We start from the raw sequence: 6,076 nt of genomic DNA on the forward strand, positions 1-6,076 counted from the left end.
TGCTGTTTTGTCACACAACACAATGCCACAGCCCAGAACCTCCAGTTCCGTCTTTTTCACCTGCGGGATTGTCTGAGACCAGCCACCCGGACAGTTGATGAAACTGAGGAGTATTTCTGTTTATTGTAAAGCTCTTTTGTGGGGAAAACGTTTTTCTGATTGGCTGGGCCTGGCTCTCCAGTGGGTAGGCCTATGCCCTCCCAGGCACACTGCGACCCTGCCCAGTCATGTGAAATCCATAGATTATGGCCTAATTAATTTTAATTGACTGATTTCCTTATATGAACTGTAACTCTGTAAAATTGTTGAAATTGTTGCATGTTGCATTAATAATTTTGTTCAGTATATATTACATAACATCCCAAAAATCCAAGAGTAAGAAAGTGAGGCACCTCGATGAGTGCGAGTGCACTGCAAACCAATACCCAATAAATGTTTCCAAAATGTGTTTCCGAAAACAACCAGCAAATGTTTCTCTCACACGAGTGAAAATTGCTATTTCTTTGACTTGCCCACATAAAATACTACAGTTGACTATAGAATGCTGTAGTAAACTGTATTGTACTATACACTGTAGTATCCCTCGATAATGTGTAGTTCTTAGTATATACTTTTGTAGTATATTGTAGAATACTATAGTAAATACTACAGTATTATCCACACCAAGCAATGTAATAAATCCTTCAGAAATGTCTGCAAAAACACTACAGTCCGCAAGAATACTACATAAACAAACTATAGTAAACAGTATTTACTTTGCATACCCTGAATATTCCCCTCCCCCATATCCCAATTTGTGCCACCTGTAAGTGAGAAACCTACATGCCAAGTATAAAACATATACTGTGTGTCCTATGGTTGTAGAAAAGAGCAGAATCTCTGAACTCTCCTACATACAGGTTATACAACATTTGCTCTTTTAGTATTTCTTCAGTAGGTTTCCTCAAGGAGAAAGCCCCCACTTATGTCAATGATAGTAAAATAGAAACACTTCAGTAAACACTACAGTAAATACTATAGTATATACTCTGATTTTTTACTACAACAATTATACTAAAATAAACTGTAAATACTACAATATACTGCAGTACATAGTACAGTATGAATACTTCCGTCTGTAAAAATACTACAGTGAATACTATTGTAGTCCTACCATTGTTTACACCAGGGGTCGGCAACCTTTGAGTGGAGTGCCAATTTACCATTTATCCTACCATTTCTAACAATCTACGTGCCAGTTATGTTTTTCATATGTGCATTTGGGGTGGCAGGTAGCCTTGTGGTTAGAGCGTTGGGCCAGTAAGTGAAAGGTTGCTGGATTGAATCCCTGAGCTGACAAGGTTGTTCTACAACTGATCAAGGCAGTTAACCCAATGTTCCCTGGTAGGCCATCATTGTAAATAAGAATTTGTTCTTAACTGACTTGCCTAGTAAAATATATAGGTTACACATTGCAACTGATTGTGTCTGTTGAATATCTAATTACCCACAAATGGAAGAATTCCATAGATTGACGCTGTCCATTAGCACCATGGGCTTGATGTTGGAACACAGATGCTCTTGGTGAATGATACAGTGACATTTAACCACGGTGTGGGCAATCCTATCTTCAATCAGCTTTCCCCACCATAGAGGGGGCACCGTCATTTGTAATAGCGAATAGGTTTTTAATATCAACACCTCTCTCCTCAAAATGATCTGTGAAGGCTTTTGCTGCATCTTCCCCTTAAGGAGTACCATACATGGGTTTTAGACAAAGCAGCTCCTCACGTACCTGCTCTGAGTCACAGCGTCTTGCAACAACTGCCAGACATGGAACGTCATTCACATCCACACTCTCATCAAGAGCCACACAGGTGCATCTTTTAACACTACAGTTTGCTGCTCCTTTACTTTTCAACCATCTCGGTTACGTGCTTTTCAACAGTTCTGGCAGACAGGCTTTTATCTTTGAGATGATTGTGTCTTTGTTAGGAAATCCATCAAATAAAGCCTGTGAACTACTGAGGAAAGTCTCCTTGATATATATTCCCCATCAGTAAATGGTTTTCCATGTTTAGCGATGCACTGCGCAACTTTGTAGCTCCCCTCTGTAGCTTGATTTCTTTCATTTTTTACTCTTGAGGTGCTGTCCTGTTGCACCCTCTACAACCACTGTGTTCTCCACCCGGCATAGCAAGAAGAGGACTGGCCACCCCTCATAGCCTGGTTCCTCTCTAGGTTTCTTCCTAGGTTTTTGCCTTTCTAGGGAGTTTTTCCTATCCATCGTGCTTCTACACCTGCATTGCTTGCTGTGTGGGGTTTTAGGCTGGGGCTATATAAATATATTTGATTTGACAGAGGACTGAGGGTGTTCCAAATATTGAAAGTGTGTAAATAGTTACCCATGTTATTTTGTAAATGTATATATATATATTTTTTTTTCATATATTTTTTTATCAATAATTGTTATTTTTTAATTGTTTTATTTGTCTCAATTATTTTGGGGGGGTGTGTTAGAATACCATTTTGGTATTTTGTATATAGTTATTTGTTTCAAAATGTATACCTTTACCAATTTGGCCACTATATTTAGAATACTTGTGTGGGACACCTTCATGATAAATGCAATGTAGCACACTCATTTTGGAAGTTATCATTCTGAAACTTTGCAAAAGTACTGTTGCCGCTTATATTTTTCACTGAAATTGTCCCCATCATCCTCTCTGAATGTTTGTTTTATCTTGTTCATTTTAAAGATGATGATATAAAAATAGTATGGTTTTTGTCATTGTTTTACCTAAACCAGAGCTATTGTGTTATATTCTCCTACATTCAATTCACATGTACACAAACTTCAGAGTGTTTTCTTTCAAATGGTACCAATAATATGCATATCCTTGGTTATGTGCCTGAGCTACAGGCTGTTAGATTTGGGTATGTCTTCAGGCAGAAATTGCAAGTAGGGGGGGGGGGGGGGGGGGGGGAGCTATAAGAGGTTAAATGATCTAAAGGGCAACAGGCTTTCAAGCATTAGCCTCCCCTGCAACACATTCCACATCTGTGGAGCTTAAAAATCAAAAGCAGCTTTCCCTAAATCAGAAGCCACCCTTGTTACCTCTAGCCATATCCAGTCTTATGCTCTTGTACTGTATTCTATTGTTTGGACATTGACGAGAGTAGTCAAATACATCAAAGTTTCTGTTTATTTGTAAATCAACCAAAGGGAATTATGTTCTCATCTCACATAAAGAGGCCCAGCCCACCTTTTGATACAATACACAATGGTGAGTTCTAAAATTATCACCAGTAATGAATATAAGGGCAAAATGGAAAACAACATCTAGAGGTTTAAGTGTGGAAGCTGCTGCATGCATGTAGAATATATGCCCGTAATCTAAAACAGACATAACATTGGCATGGAAAACATCCTTTCTTTAATCAAAATACAGACCTGCTTAAAATTTGATCAATTTCTTTACCAGCTCAGTAACATGTTTTAAATGTCGATTTATCATGTAGCCAGATACCAAGATTTTTATATGAGGGATCTTGTTCAATTTGTGTTCCGTTCAGGCTAGTAATTTTAAGGTAATTTAAGTCCAAGTTATCGGACCTAGAAAATAGCATGTATTTTGTTTGCATTAACCCTTTCACATGTACCATCACACACATGTGATTAGAACACTTATTTAGAATGGCCAGTTTCGAATGACACAACAATCAGTATTTGAGCTTTCTAGAAATCAAAAGTAATCCGACTATTAGTTTCAGCGTGGCGCCATACTTTTTTTCCTCACAGAAACCAAAGATAATAAGAGAAGACAAGATGAGTTTGGTCTGGTTATACTGTAGTATGCATGTTGAGGGGGTGTGTTGTCTACCATCGTTCACATCCCACCTTTCACTTCCTGAAGTTCTCAAAATGAGTGAACCTTTACTCAGCTCATTTTGTTATAGCATCTTTGGACTGACAGACAATTACGTGAAACCCAGAATGCATTTTATGTCAACAAACATGACTCCACTGTCATGATCGTTATAAGGAGTGGATCAAGATGCGGCGTGGTATGTTTCCATCCTTTCATTTGGAAGAGAAACTCAAAGAAAGAAAACAACGAAGCGAAGAAAAAAAAAACTAAACGTGAAGCTCAAAGTAGTGCTCGCAGGCAACTATACCTAGACAAGATCCCACAAAGCACAATGGGGAAATGGCTGCCTAAATATGATCCCCAATCAGAGACAACGATAAAAAGCTGCCTCTGATTGGGAACCATACCAGGCCAATATAGATCATTAATCACCTAGATAACCCACCCTATTCACTGTCACACCCCAACCAACATACAGAGTAAACAGCTCTCTATGGTCAGGGCGTGACATCCACACACATAGCTGGAATTAGCTTAGCTCATTGTAATCAGTACAACTTTCAAAAAAGTATTTTACACACATTAATATGTGCCAATTACAATCTATGGAAAAATCTGAATGCATGATTTGTCACCGGAACTTGAAAAACATGTAAATAAAAAAGTAAATATATCAATAATTACCACACAAAACATTTTCTGGTAGTGATTTAATGATACAAATGGCGGGTGCAGGCAATCAATCACGTTATCTCTCACTCCCACTCTGAGCCATTCAGTGTGGTTGTTGATTTTTAACAACGAGTCAATGAGTCTGAAAGTCAGGAATCAGATTCTGACAGTGACAGTGCGGAGCTGCCTCCCAGCCATTGAGAACACTGAATCTGAGGGACAACCAATATTAGTGGGGGACAACCAATATTAGTGAAATGTATACCTTCCTGGTGACAGTACTTCTCATGGGGATAGTAAAGAAGAACTCCCTAAGAGAATACTGGAACACAGACCCTATGTTTGCAACCCCCTTCTTTGCCACCCTCTTTCCCCAAGACTGCTTCCTAGTTCTGCTGCGATGACTGCATTTCATCAACAAAATTACTGCCATCCTAAATGACTCCGTTATACAAAATAAGAAATGTCAAAAGCTGGCAGTAAAGTGGCCTGACAAACGAGACGTCCATGTCCTCTCCACTGTCCATACAGCAACCATGTCGGCCACAGGGAAGATGGACCACTTGACGGGAGAGAGAAAAAAAACAGACTGCATGCTTGACTATAACCTCAAAATGGGGGCAGTGTAGGCGGACATGATAAACAGCTTTGTGGAATGCACTCAGAAAACAACCAACCATTTTTTCAGGGTAGCTACAAAATACAACAAGCCAATACTTCTCTGACACAATTAGCATTGTTTTACAGAGCTAATAGAATAATGTAGCTAGCTACATACGCACAATTGAATATAACACAATAAAGGTTATGAAATTAGTAACGTTACCTCGTGTGTCCGCGGTTATAATGAATATACACAAATATACTGTATTATGCTCCATGCACACAGTGAGCTTCAGTGGAAACGGTATAACACAACATACAGAAACTATTATAATGTAATTAGGCACTTGCTTTGATAGAAATTCAGTCTGGATTTGAACCTGGGTGTATGTAGTGACGCCTCTATCACTGAGACGCTGTGCTTTAGACAGCTGCGCCAATTGGGAGTCAAAGGGCCAGGGTAGCTTCAAAATACAACACATGCTAATACTTCTCTGATACAATTAGCATTGTTTTCCAGAGCTAATAGAATAATGTAGCAAGCTACCTTAAGTATTGAGTATAACACCATAAAGGATATGAAATAAGTAACTTTACCTCGCGTGTATAAGGAAAATACACAAAAACATTATGCTACAGTAGAAACGACATAACACAACATGCATAAACTATTATAACGTAATAAGGCACTTACTTTGATAGAAACGTACACATTTCCAAAGTTATTATTGGTAACGAAAACAACTATGACTGCGATGCAGGCAACAGACGGTCAATGTGAACACGTGTGTGCCGGATGGGAGATGAGCAAATGTCTGCAGACTTGAACTGCACAAACAATTGGGAAGTGCTTGGGCAATTTTGTCCGGGTCAGAAATGTAAAAAATATTAATTGGTTCGCAAAAGTACAAACAATGTGAATGAATGAGGTGGAACACTCCACAATTCAA

At 38.8% G+C, this 6,076-nt stretch overlaps 1 non-coding gene across 1 annotated transcript; it reads left to right on the top strand.

The window, feature by feature from the left end:
* Positions 1-905: 905 nt before the first annotated feature.
* Positions 906-960, top strand: LOC118938962. Its single transcript, XR_005036356.1, has one exon. It is a non-coding gene; the product is annotated as a U7 small nuclear RNA (small nuclear RNA).
* The last annotated feature ends 5,116 nt before the right edge of the window (positions 961-6,076 follow it).

This window comes from Oncorhynchus mykiss, chromosome 15 (assembly GCF_013265735.2).
Source record: "Oncorhynchus mykiss isolate Arlee chromosome 15, USDA_OmykA_1.1, whole genome shotgun sequence".
In the NCBI taxonomy this organism is placed as follows: Eukaryota; Metazoa; Chordata; class Actinopteri; order Salmoniformes; family Salmonidae; genus Oncorhynchus; species Oncorhynchus mykiss.